The sequence below is a fragment of the Mandrillus leucophaeus genome, unplaced genomic scaffold (genome assembly GCF_000951045.1).
Source record: "Mandrillus leucophaeus isolate KB7577 unplaced genomic scaffold, Mleu.le_1.0 Scaffold861, whole genome shotgun sequence".
Classification (NCBI taxonomy): Eukaryota; Metazoa; Chordata; class Mammalia; order Primates; family Cercopithecidae; genus Mandrillus; species Mandrillus leucophaeus.
Genome location: NW_012109375.1, coordinates 527,378 through 541,983, shown reverse-complemented (window position 1 = coordinate 541,983; position 14,606 = coordinate 527,378). Strand labels below are relative to the sequence as shown.

The 14,606-nt window shown below is 38.6% G+C and overlaps 1 protein-coding gene across 3 annotated transcripts in view; it reads right to left on the bottom strand.

Moving 5' to 3' along the window:
* VAV3 (vav 3 guanine nucleotide exchange factor) overlaps positions 1-14,606 on the bottom strand; it is a 408,117-nt gene that overhangs the window by 223,593 nt on the left and 169,918 nt on the right. Inside the window, exon 1 of one of the 3 annotated variants that reach the window (XM_011968874.1) lies at positions 1,620-1,786. The exons of the other annotated variants lie outside the window; for them this stretch is intronic. The gene's annotated coding sequence lies outside the window, so the exon portion shown is untranslated. Of the gene's footprint in view, positions 1-1,619; positions 1,787-14,606 lie in introns of those variants that run through there. 3 annotated transcript variants of the gene reach the window in all.

The following is a 14,606-nucleotide window of genomic DNA, read 5'->3' as shown; positions in this document are numbered from 1 at the left end:
AGGAGATTGAGACCATCCTGGTTAACACGGCGAAACCTCGTTTCTACTAAAAATACAAAAAAAAAAAAAAAATTAGCCGGGCATGGTGGTGGGCACCTGTAGTCCCAACTACTTGGGAGGTTGAGGCAGAAGAATGGTGTGAACCCGGGAGGCGGAGCTTGCAGTGAGCCAAGATTGTGCCACTGCACTCCAGCCTGGGTGACAGAGCGAGACTCTGTCTCAAAGAAAAAAAAATTTATTTTTCAAAGGAATACATGTTTACTTTGTCAGACTGAAATAACACAGTAATACATAAAAGATGCCCCTCCATACAACTCCTCTCTCTTCTGCCTAAACAGGACCACAGCTAAAAATCTGGCGTGACTCTGGCATAATTTTTCTTTTTTCCTTTGCTTTATTAAGTGATGTATTCCTACTATACAGATTTTTCTATAGCATGCTTTTGTCATTAACAATAAAGCAGAGTCATGTCATATGTATACATCTACTTTATTCATTTTAGTGCCATGTAACATTTCAGTGTATATAAATAGCAATGATTTAGCCATTCTCTTGCCAATGAGCTTTTTCAACATTTTTTCTGCAAAATCTGCAATTATTTTTCTTGCCAAAGATCTTTTCAATTACGTGCAGGTATTGCTGTATGAAAGACTTTTAAATGACTAGGACCAAAGGCATGATATTCAACATATTTACATAAATATTGCTTCAATATGAAAACTATATGCATAAATTTAGACACCCCTGAAGAGTATATAAAAACATAAGCCGTGCCAGTGATCTGTTCGTTGGTCTTTCAATCTGACAATGGAAAATTCCTTAAGGGCAGGAAAATAAAAGTGATTCTTCACTGTTGTATTTCCATCACCTAGTTCACAGCCAGGCTCACAGCAACCACTTAACACAAAAAAATATTTCTGGCTCAAACAAATAAAAAAGTAATACCTTGCTAAATTGTTTTAAAGATTAGGGATAATAGGTGTCCAGATATGCAAAGGGTTCAACCTGGCACAAGTGGGGAATGAATAAATAATTGAAGAATCCATTGCGAAAATTAAACATTAAATATGAGAAAGTGTTGTCTATTTACTCAAACCGAGAGCCAACAAACATACTGACATGTTCCCCTATGAAACATTTTCAACCAATGATGATTTTTATTTTGTTTAAGCTCTTTATTTTTATCGTCCCTTAGTCAGTTTATAAACCACAAAATAAAACAGTTTTTGAAGACAGAATGGTGATACTGTACACTGATAAAACTACCCATTTTAAACTATTCTCTTCATGAGACATTCCGGCAAATGTCCACTCTGCTTCTCTAGCATATCAGTGCTGTTGATGTTACTGTAATTAAAACAAGTCATCTATGCAGAAGCAGTATGTTATAGCTACTTTTAAGGTCCTGCGTTAAGAAAGCTACAGCCATAGTAACCAGAGGAAGCCATGAGACCAACACGCAGGTCTGCCAAAAAGTTGCTAATCAATTATGGATTTACCTTCTTGAGTTCTCTATTCTGAAGTTTCACCTCTTAACCCAAACCAGACCCAAATGGAAAGGCTGAGTTCAATAACAACAACCTGGGTTCAGAAGGAATTCTGAGGGAAAAGGTATTTGCAGGGAGGTGGGCTCTGCAAGGGCAATCACGCAGCTGCACGCTTGAGCCCCAAATGCAAGATGAGCTTAGGGGTTCAAGAAGGGGTCCACAGCATCACATCCCTACAGCATTAGGTTGCCATCTAGCAGCAGAGGCTCAAGGCACAGATGCTGCATCCTGGTTCCTGAAGGCTCAGAGCAAGTACCCTGTGGGGTTGTGGAGAAAAACTTGGGCTCTGGAAGAGGAAACCGGGAGTGTGGGCATGAGAGTGCTGGGTGGAGAAATTCAGGCAGAAGCATAATCTGTAGACCAGGTCAACTGCAAGTCAGAGGCATCCCAGAGACTTGGTACTACCCGGGCATCCCAGACATGAGGTTCTCTGACAATGAAGCCTAATTGTAAACCAGACCAGATGGTAAATTTCAGAGTAACATGTTTCACCTTAACTCTCCTAGGAAATCAACAGAACTCATTATTGTAATTTTCTTTGAAACTCTAATTTCACACTGTAAATTACCCCATTAGGATACACTGCAGCTTAGTGTCACTTCCAGCAACACATGTTAGAGATTTCCTGACGCACCTGCTTGTTGCTTTGATCTGTGGGATGCTGTTGAAAAATGTCCTTAGCACCTCCTCTATGGGCAAAGCAAAGAAGTACAGACAGATAAGATCAACAAAATATTTCTATGTCAGGAAAACTGTAAACTGTGGGAAATGCATTTCCATTGTTCAAGAGAGTAGAGTATCTATATAGCTTAAATGGATCCAAATTATAGTTTGTGCTGTCCTTGGTTACAATTGTAATTTAAGAATTATTCTATACTTACTATTTTTTGAATCTTCAAAAGTGAAACTACAGAGAACAAGAACTTCCTTTAAAAAAAGTCATATACTGGCCCGATTAGAAGTGCAGGCACAGAAGTTAGATTTTCTGGGTTCAAATACCAGCTCCATCTCTTACTAGCTAGGTAAGGACGGGAGTTAAGATGATCAATGCTCTGTGCCTTCGTTCCCTTACCTAAGAAATTACAATTAAAACATCACTTATCAAACAAGTTTATTTTCAGAGTTAAAGAGGTGACAGACAGACAGATATATGCACACAGAAGAATGTCCTATACTTCTGCTGCTATTTACTAACGTCATCATCACCTTTGTTGTCATTGTCATCAGCCTCATCATCATTGGTAAAGTCAGATTTGGTCTTCACAAAGTACTTCAGAAAACAAAATGTGAGCGTGACCTCACATAGAACTGAAAGAATTCTAAGAAGGGATAGTACACAGGATGGGCTCAGAGAAGCCACACCTCTCTACTCCAAATAAACACAAAAATCTGTGTAACTAGGGTGTGTTTGTTTACAGCAATTTCCAGACAAGTCCTTTAGCTGAATGCCTATGCCCAGGCCCCACAACTCTATCTTATACAGAAATTCTAAAGATATCATGTTTTATTCAGTAGTGATTCATTATTTTAAGTTATAGATCCCTTTGAGAGTATGATGAAAGCTCTCACTCATTTACTCAAAAAATTAAACCCACTATTTACACACACACACACACACACACACACACACACACACACACAAAGTCTGCATCGAATATCAAGAAATCCAGGGACCTCTGAAGGACCATTTATGGACTTTTCAGATTCTCACTAAATCTCTACATCTCTTCCTTTGCTTATCAGAATACCATGGCCCAGAAAAACTAGCTTGCCCCACGTCAAACAACTGGTAGTAGCAGGGTTAGCATCAGGTCCCTTTTCTTCTGTCCTGGTTATTGCTCTTTCCACTTCACTACCCTTTCTATAAGTTTCTTATATTTACTGAACACTTCATTCTGTGCTAGATACACCAGATACACATTCCAAAAGCTGCACGGAACAAAATGAAGATACAATGCTTCCTGCTCTCAGAAAAACCAACAGTCTATTAGGAAAGACCATAACAATGAAGGGTACTGAGGGAAAACACAGACTAGTATGACAAGCAACATCTGAAGCCCAGGGGAGACAGCAAGGCCAGTTGCACCCCTTGGTGGGCAGAGGCAGCTAGAGAGGTTCAAAGGCATCTTTAAAAGAGGTGATCCTAGTCTGCATCTTGATGGGCACCTGGACATTTGCCAGACTCTCTTTCTTCAGGTTAATATAGGTTTGATGGGCAAGAATGACCAGTCTCTGGCCCACCCCTCCCATCATCATATCGCACTCCAGTGAGAATACTTGTGTATTCTAAGCAGATTCACTTGCACCTTATTCTCTGAGAAGTTTTTTGTAGTTGCCATTTTCTGAATGATATATTTCTTATTTGATTAAAGGTAGATATTTTTCAGATTCTGAGAGAAAGTCATTGAGCAAATTTTTTCTAAAGCAAACAGACCTGCACTTGCCTCATTAGGCATTTCCACACCACTATGGTCCTGCCATCTCTGCCTTCTTGACCTCAGCACTCTGCCTCTGAAGACCCCAAACAGAGCATCTTTTCCTCCCAATCTGCTTTTCCCTCACATTCCCAATGACCCCACAATCCCACTCCTCTCCTGCACTTGGGGAAACTTTCTGGACATAAGTGCCAGGTCTAAATCCTATCAATCAATTCATCCTTTTCAGACTCTTTCAGATCCAATCCCTTCTCTCCTCTCATGCCTCTGCTATGTCTCGGCCCTCTCTATTTCTTGCCTCAATTATTGGAACAGCTTCCAGTATGTCTCCAGGTCTGCAATTTCACTCCCTTCAATTTCATCCTCTACTTGGCTACCATAGAGGCTGTATGACATTTCAAAACTATTAATGTGATCATACCACCATTACCACCATGCCCGCCCCAAAATTCTTAAATGTAGAGTGCCAGTTACTTAGCAGTACACTCCGAGGAGTCCCCAGGAGCTGCTGCCCTGCCCCTTCCACCCTCACTCTGCCCACTCTCCACCCTCACTCTGCCCACTCTCCACACACTCCCATGTTCAGCCACACCCAACTGCTTTGCCTGCTGTGCTCCAGACAGACTCCAGGCCTACACATAGAAACTCCAGCAGAGCACAAAATTCACATAAGTAAAATTTACAGATGCAGTTTCAAAATTAACACTTTCCCACTAAAGAGCAAGCAGAAAAAAGCAAACTGGGACCAGCAATGCTAATTTTCTCACACCAAGTAAAAGATGGTAAGAAACTTTCCTCATACACTGTTTTACCATCCCCTGGTCCGAATAGCAAAGTAGATAAAACCTGGAATTCATCCATGCAGAGTTAGCTGTCTGAAAGCCCAGTTTTCTAGTTAGAAATATTCCCTGCTCTGCCTAAATTTATGCTGGTCTGTTAGAGTGTGTTAAACTTAGTAGGCAAATGATAAAGAATTGTTTGTACACAACCATAAAAGAAACACTTTCATTTTGAAAATGTAATCATATTTGCAAATCCTTCTCTGCCTTTAAGCAGAGTAGACAGAATAAGCTACAAAGATTACATGGCAATTTTAATATGTTCAATACCAAGAATGGGAATTTATTTACAGACTCTGTAGGTAAACATCAGTTACTCACTGAACCATTACAGTAGCAACCCCAGCAGAGTCGCTGGGAATACAGCAGACAGCATCATCACCAGCTCATTGGAAAGCCACTGTAACTTTCACATGAACTCCCTTTGAATGGACATGCCCCATGTGCTCATGTCAGGCCAGAGGAGAAATTGTTGATGTGATCCAAAATAGAACTGGAGAGTTCTATATGACTTCAGGGACTTAGAAAGTTTAATGAACGCTCAGAGCTGCCCACAAATCACACAGCTGGGGCAAAGTCAACACATTTTCCAAACTCAGCTTGCTGTCAAAGTCACACAACTCACTGGCAAAGATCACTGCTTCCTGAATGTTGCCCATAGCTATTACCACTTTAAAGGATGAAATGCAGAAAGTCTCAGAAAGAAAATAGGGTCTCCTCGTGGGGAACATTCCACAGATTTCCAGCCCAAAGATGTTCCATCTTTTGTCCCAGCCTCAGGACTGCTCAAAGAAAATCATGAAGCACCTGCAAACATTTCAAACCATCTAACAGAAGTTATGACTGCCTACCAGACTAGGAGAATACAATGACAGTCCTTAAAGTCTCTGTTCTGGTTGGTTTGGCAACAGCAGTCATTTCATATACTGCTTGAAAGTGCTTTCATATGTGACTGAACAAATGAAATGCACATAAATGAATTCATGATGCAAGAAATGTAGTTTCTAGACCAGAGCTAGTCAATAGAAACGTGTAAGTCACATACATAACTTAATATTTTTAAAGCCATATTAGAAAAATATAAAACCAGGTGAAAATAATTTTAATCATATATTTTAATTCAAGATACCTAGAATATTATCATTTCAACATGTCACCAATATAAAAATCAAGATATTTTAGCTTTTTTTATATTAACTCTTCAAAATCCCATGTATCTATTGCAGTTACAGCTCATGTGAGTACAGACTAGCGACAACGTGAGTGTTCACTAGCCACATGTGGTTAATAGCGACCATACTGGATGGTAGAAGTCTATACAAAACCCTTCAGAGTACCCAGAACACAATGGGAAGCAAAACAGATGCACACTGTTCAGGTGATAGAGTACAGCCTTGGTGTGAACCCAAGGCAACACAAGGTAAAGGAGGAGATACATTCAAGGGCATTTCAGAGCATACTCAACTAGGGCAAGATAGATAACCGCACAAACATGGTTGTCAGATGGCAAAGACCCTGGCTGAATGTTAGAAACACCTGTGGACCTTTTGAAAAACACTAATGTCTAGACCTTACCTTCAGAGAATATGACTCAAATAGTCTGTGATGGGGCCTTAGCATTAGGATTGTTTTAAAGCTTTCCAATGATTCTAGTATGCAGCCAGGGTTGAAAATCACAGGCTTGAATAGAATCTCTTTTTGAAACCCTGAGGTCCAAGACAATCAGCTTGTTTTATTCCATTCTTTTTGTTTGTTTTTTATTACACTTTATGTTTTAAGGTACATGTGTACAACGTGCAGGCTACATATGTACACATGTGCCATGTTGGTGTGCTGCACCCATTAACTCGTCATTTATATTAGGTATATCTCCTAATGCTATCCCTCCCTCCTTCCCCGACCCAACAACAGGCCCCAGTGTGTGATGTTCCCCTTCCCGTGTCCAAGTGTTCTCATTGTTCAATTCCAACCTATGAGTGAGAACATGCAGTATTTGGTTTTCTGTTCTTGTGATAGTTTGCTGAGAATGATGGTTTCCAGCTGCATCCATGTCCCTACAAAGGACATGAATTCATCCTTTTTCATGGCTGCATAGTATTCCATGGTGTATATGTGCCACATTTTCTTAATCCAGTCTGTTATTGATGGACATTTGGGTTGGTTCCAAGTCTTTGCTATTGTGAATAGTGCCACAGTAAACATACATGTGCATGTGTCTTTATAGCAGCATGATTTATAATCCTTTGGGTATATACCCAGTAATGGGATGGCTGCGTCAAATGGTATTTCTAGTTCTAGATCCTTGAGGAATCACCACACTGTCTTCCACAATGGTTGAACTAGTTTACAGTCCCACCAACAGTGTAAAAGTGTTCCTATTTCTCCACATCCTCTCCAGCACCTGTTCTTTCCTAACTTTTTAATGATCGCCAATCTAACTGGTGTGGGATGGTATCTCATTGTGGTTTTGACTTGCATTTCTCTGATGGTGAGTGATGATGAGCATTTTTTCATGTCTGTTGGCTGTATGAATGTCTTCTTTTGAGAAGTGTCTGTTCATATCCTTTGCCCACTTTTTGATGGGGTGTTTTTTTCTTGTAAATTTGATTGAGTTCTTTATAGGTTCTTATTTTAGCCCTTTGTCAGATGAGTAGATTGCAAAAATTTTCTCCCATTCTGTAGGTTGCCTGTCCACTCTGATGGTAGTTTCTTTTGCTGTGCAGAAGCTCTTTAGTTTAATTAGATCCCATTTGTCAATTTTAGTTTTTGTTGCCATTGCTTTTGGTGTTTTAGACATGAAGTCCTTGCCCATGCCTATGTCCTGAATGGTATTACCTAGGTTTTCTTCTAGGGTTTTTATAGTTTTAGGTCTAACATTTAAGTCTCTAATCCATCTTGAATTAATTTTTGTATAAGGTATAAGGAAGGGATCCAGTTTCAGCTTTCTACTTATGGCTAGCCAGTTTTCTCAGCATCATTTATTAAATAGGGAATCCTTTCCCCATTTCTTGGTTTGTCAAAGATCAGATGGTTGTAGACGTGTGGTATTATTTCTGAGGGCTCTGTTCCATTCCATTGGTCTATATCTCTGTTTTGGTACCAGTACAATGCTGTTTTGGTTACTGTAGACTTGTAGTATAGTTTGAAGTCAGCAAATAATTATTGAGTGCTTATGATTATCAGGCACTAGGTTAAGTGATTAGCTTTATATAATCTCACAAAACCCATGATTTACATATTTTAATTTTGAAATGAGAACCTTCTAAGGGTCAGAGAAGTAAACTGACTTCTAGGAGGATGGCAGGCAAATGACAACCTACATTTGAACCCAGCTTTCAATACTCAGATCTGCTAAAAGCAGACAATGCTGCCAGCACCTTTGGATTTGAACCTTTAATTATAATTTGACTTATAGCACTCATTAATCCTTGGATATCTTGAATTCCAAGGAATGTAAGTATTTCAATAGCTAACATTCCCCATCGTTCCACTGAACCCTCTGCTGGGTCTCAGGCCCTGTAAACAACTACAGCATCTACACTCATCTGTTGCGGACTTCACCATCACACTGAAAAAGCAAGTGTTGGGTTTTTGTTTTTTTTTTTTTTTTTTTTTTAACATTTTGCAAAGATAGAAACCTTAACTGTATTATTATAAGAAAATTTTTCAGTGTTAAAATACATTAAGTATTATGGAAATATAAATGCTGACCATTCACAGCGTAAAATAATTCCTTTAAAAATACAGCTCAAATCAGTGGCACACTGTAGCCTCAAACACATGGGCTTAAGTGATTCTCCCACCTCAGACTCCTCAGTAGCTGGGACTACAGGTGTGCACCAGAAACAGTTACTATTACTACAGCTACCAGCAACTATGCATATAAATTTCAACAGGTAACAAAGCCAGTAGTACTGTTTACTAGAGTGGGAAGGCCCATTATGTAACAATGTTAATTGCTTAAGAAAACTTTATTAGTAAGTTGAATCTGTAGCATTTGGGTACAAATTTATGTAAAATAAAATGTCAAAAAATTCCTATGATCTCAGTTAACTCTAATCTATTTCCACATCGTATTTGCTTGAAACTTAGGGACTTAGTGTTTAGGAGAAATAACTAATGTATAATGTATATGTAAAATATTTTTGTACTATCAAATTGAATATGAAAGAAACAGTTAATACAACTGAACTCAGAAGTGTATGGTTGCTCCTAGAGGCTACCAGCTTGTGCCCTCCTTCTGGTTTGCAATTAAGTAGACTGTAAGGAAACAATAATGTATAATTCAATTATACATTATAATAATGTACAGGACATTACAGGACTGTAATGATATTCTGGTTTAAAAGTTATCTCTGTTTATCAGTACAAATATTTATATTATTTAAAATTTACCTCACCCAAACAAAAATGACAATGATAAACAAGGCTCATTATATGTTATACACATGCATGCACACATGTACACACACGCGCCAGAATCAGTGCTGAGCATTTTACAGACACTACAGAATGCTCAAGACAACCTTAAGAACAGAATAATGACATTATCCTCATTTTAGAGACAGCTAAGCTGAGAAAGAGAAAAGAAACTTGCCCATAGGCACCGAGGCAGTGAGTAGTAGGGTCAATACCTGCATCAAGGGTGATCTGCCCAAGAGTGTGTAACTAAAGCCACAAAAACCAAAACAGCCTGTCACGAGTGCTACATAAATTACAGAGCCAGGTAGGGCTATGAGAGTTGAAAGGGTGTCTGCATTCTACTCCATCACCTTTTTACACTTGTCCTAATTTCTGACATTTGAAATATCACCTATCTATCTATTGTCTCCTAGAACAAGAGCACGGGTTCCATGAGAGGAGGGAGTGTGTCAGCCTTATTCACTGCAGTATACGCAGCACCTAGACCACCACACGGCACATAGATGCTCAGTAACTACATCTGAACGAGGGAACGGCTGAGTGGCAGACACAATGCAAGCAAATACTTGGAGGTAAGGAGCTTGGATTCAGGATGAGGGATGTGACATAGAGTTGAAGTTGCAGGTTGGAGGTAGACAGCTTTAAACACCAGGCTAAGGGGTCTAGATTTTGTTATTTATATTATGATGAGCCAATAAAGATTTTTTTAGCTGGAGAATGAACTGTCAAACAGGAGTATGTTGAGAACCCTAATCTAGTAGCTATATCAGAGAAAGAAGCCTAAACTGAGGAAGTTGTTTTAAACAATAGTCAGCTCTCAACTGATCAGGGGGTAAATTTGGGAGATAGTAAAGGAAGCAGATAGGACAAGCATTATGAAAAAAGGGATCAACTTGACTTGTGTACTGCTGGACACACCAAATTCCAGAGAGGCAGATCTAGCTTGAGCAAACTTTAGAAAATCTGATTTGACTCTAGTTAATTACTGCACAGAAGGTGCTTTGCAGGAAGGATTAAATCCAGGCATTATTTAGAAATTTCATTCTGTTCCAGACGGGACCAAAGATAGCTCTGGCTGACAGTGGTTGAAAACTGACCCAGAACCGTCAAGAATCTCAAAGATCTATGTCTAAGTGGGACATGCCACATCAAGTTAGCTACCCTGAACTGGTATCAGGCAAGATCCACAAATCTGGGCTGGTCCAGGAGTAGCCTGGTTTCTACTGAGGAATTTGAAACTATTTGTGGTTTGTGTGTGCTGTACCACCCATGGGTCAGTACTAATAAAATCGGATTATGGAAATTAGCTTGATTCATCATTTTTTTCCTTCATCTTGCTTTTGCCCTTTTCAGCCTTTGCTGAGGACTATGGCCAATTATGATACATTTTTTCCTTTCGACCTACATACATTAAATTTAATCAGCTTTAAAAAATTCACTTGATTTTGATTAAGAAAAAAGCTTAAGAATGACTTTTATTTTGATTAATTTCATGTTGAGATTCCCTTCTCTCTTTCATTCTAAGTCTTTGCTGATTTCCTCTTAAGGAGTAACTGCAGTTGAATTACATAGCTATTTTTTGAAACAGTGTGATAAAATCTGCTACTTTAGGACTCTGTTACTTGTGGCCTTAAAATCCTAAAAGGAATTTCTATATTAGGAGCCCTGGAAGACTTCTTTTTCTGGGTCTTTGGTATTTGCAACAAACAAGGGACAGTTTTCAGTCATTAGCTCCTCTGAGTGTATGTGGTTAATCCAGGATAATTTGAATTTCCCTTAGGGTCTGAGTATTTACCAAGAACTGAAACAGAGAAAATAATCCTCTCAACGGATGTAGATAAGTAGCTCAGCCCTGATGGGCAAAATGACACCAATGAGTGTGGGGTGTGACACTGTTGCACTAGGTCGGGAAGAGTACTCAGCATTGTTCTCTGACAGTTTTCCATGGTTATTTCATTTCAGCTTAACCTCAGACGAAGTATTGCACCTAGAAGAATGGATACAGTTTACTTGACAAAAAGAGAGGAGGTCACTAAAGTCCCAAATTCTTTCATCAGAGTTATTTGGGGGCCACCATCCCCTTCTTTAGAAACTGCTTCTGAGATACTCTCGCCAGCCACTCTCTGAAGGCAGACAACAATGCTTGTTCTCATCCACCAAGCCAATTTGCCTCCTGCCAGTCTCCAGGAATGGAACAGAAATCCTGAATGAGGAAATATTTGTATACAGACGAAGTTACCAAGATAACTCACGTCTAAATAACTTAGTAAACTATGTCCTTTAAACCCTTGCCATAATGGCAACCTTAACATATCCTCGGTGCTACATAAAAACTCTTACGGGACTATCAAACAATGAAATTCTTTGGACAGAAAGAACCAGGGTAGATCTACCTTATATTGGCTTCTGTGCAGTGATATGTTGTGATCTAATAGTTAATACAATGTTTCTGTGTTGCTGCTATTGTCTGTTTTTATTGTCTTCTCTCTTAACCCATCTCCCCTGCCCCCCAACTCCCCACCCCCCAAAAAAATGAATGCCCTGTCAAAATATGGCATATGTAAGATGTTTTGGAATCTGAATCATCTTTTAAGGTTATTTCCCCCAGAGAATACTTGATAACAACCTGAATCAAGAGGGAAAACCCCCTACAGGGGCAGCCCAGACTCAAACACTTATACCCAGTTATAAACATTTGCATAAGTTGTTAGGTCTTTAATAGTTTAGAAACAGAAATGTGAGCTGATGCAAAGAGCCCTATATAAAGAATATTTGAATCCTTTTGATTTGGCCAGAGGGACATTTTGACTTTCAAGTTTCAAAACAACCATTCTGATGAGGCCAGGTCAAAAGAGTTGAGCTTATTAGAAAGTAATGAACCGAAAGATATTCCTGACCCCATCAAATTCCTGATTCCCATACTGATCTCACCTCATTGCTAACGCCCATCCCATTAAATCCTAACTCTCAGAGTTGAAGAAGACTGGGTAAAAGCTCAAGAGTGGGGTGACTGATTACTTGAATTACAGCAAAGTAAAACAGAAAAGCTTAATTTTCTTTTTTTTTTTTTTTTTCAGGTCACATGAAAAAGTCCCTAGTATCAAACAGTATAACAAAGTGACTCCTTGGACAATTGCTTTGCCAATATGACTGCCTCAAAATGCCATGCAACCAGCATGAGACTGCACAGAGGTTCTAATCTTTGCTGCAGCCCTGACTTGCAGTAAGACAATGGCCAGGCCACATGCTCTTTGGGCCACAGGTTCTCATCTCTAAACTGAGTGGCATGGGTTATTTGGATCTCTAACCTCAACTCTACCCAACCAATTTGCACGGCTGCCTACTCCTATCAGTGAGCAAACAGCGAACCAGCCTCATTGGTTATTATTATTTTTATTTTTAGGGATCAGTTCTCTTAGAAAAACTAAGACACGTATACTGGGGCCAAGGCATTTGATTGTCTATATATACTCATATTCCAGAAGTTGATGATAGATTATAGATTCCATCCCTAATATGATGGAAAAGGCACTATATTTTTTCCTACTAAAATGTACAAATATTAAATTTTCTCAATATATGATGGCAACAATTTTCTGACACCTGGCTCCTTTAAAAATATATGCATCTGTTTTGGGCCTAAATAAGGATCAAATATTTGTAAGAGTACTTATGCTCACAGGTATAAATTCTTTTAACTCACAAAACAAATTCCTAGGAATCATGACAGACTCAATAAGTTATGTGGTCGTCTCACAAGAAGAGTTCAAGAAATGGACGTGCTGTTATTTGTAAAGAATATATAAAATTTACCATACAAGGACCTTTTACCCTAAATATATACAAATTTACCATACAAGGACCTTTTAAAATCATAAGTGCATACTGATTAAAACGTTTGCCATCCATATATCTGAATCATTTTGTTACTTTCTCCTCAAAATATCAAATAGCTTAATTCAATCAAGTTGGTTTGGTTTGGTTCTAATGAGTAAAATATTTTTTTAAATAAGTGAAAATTACTCCTATAATAACTATATGACTTCAAAATAAGATAACAGTCCTCAAATTACTAGAATATGCAAGAAGTTACTGTTTTTTATTTGATTATCAGCTACCATTTTTCAGTGTTAACTGTGTGTCAGGAACTCTACGTGAACCTGTGAAGTAGGAACTATGCCAATTTTATATAGTAAAAAACTATATAAACTATATAGTGTCAGAAAAATTACCCAAGCAGTCTAACATACAGTCAGTATAATTCAAACCCAAGCCACTTCAGCTTTCTTATAACACTAGTTTGCCTCTTAGTAATTCTCAGTCTTGGAGAAGTTATGATTTTATTTTCATTTCATCCTTCACTTAAACATTTATTGAGTATCTGCATATGCCATAAATTCCACTAGGTGTCAGGGATGAAAGGGCAAGGGAAAGATGTAGTCCCTTTCCTCAGGGAGTTCTCAATACTCTGGAAAAGAGAGAGAGGCATGTAAACAAATCACTGCAATCAAATTTGAAGAACTACAAACAGGAATTCATAGGGCTCCAAAAAGCTTAAGAGTCAAGTCCACCTGGATTTCTGGGTCAAGGGAGGTTCTCCAGTGAGTTATGCTAGAATAAAATTTTAAAGAATGGTTAGTAACGTGTTGTGCAGACAATGGTGGAGAATGGCATTCTAACAGCAGAGATGTAAAAAAAATCTCAGCTCTTAAGAAAAATCATGTTATGCCTCAGTAACATCATGACCTTTAGGTTGGGGTAAAAGCGGAGAATGAGAGAGGAGAAATACCAAGTTGATTTTATTTTTAATCTTTGACTTTTATATAGAGCAGTGTCCTCAAACCTTATCCTGCACCAATATCACCTGGAGGATTTGTTAAAACAGATTGTTGGGCTTCAGCACCACAAGAGTTTCCAACTCAGCAGGGACCAAGAATTTGTACTTCTAGCAAGTTCTCAGAAGCTGTTGATGCTGCTGGTCCAGGTACCATATTTGAGAACCACTGACGTAGAGCAGTAAGCCATGAAGAGATTAACACAAGACCATAGATTCAAAGTTTACTTACTTTTAGCCCTCTGCTTTCCCCTAAATATTAATCTAGTTAATACCTTGACTTTAAAAAAATAAAGAGTAACTAATAATACATACAGGTTTATTAGATATAAATAATCTTATGGAATGAACACAAACCGACAAGGGAAAATTCTAACAAGGCTGAATTCATAATTCATGAATTTTTGAATATTTATTCTCATTTCAACATCCAAAAGCTAGACTGTTCAAGAAAGTCTCTTGGCCTTCCCCCGCTCTGTACAGAGGATGACGCCTGTTTAAAAATGGGAAGGGTGTTCTCACACCTGGC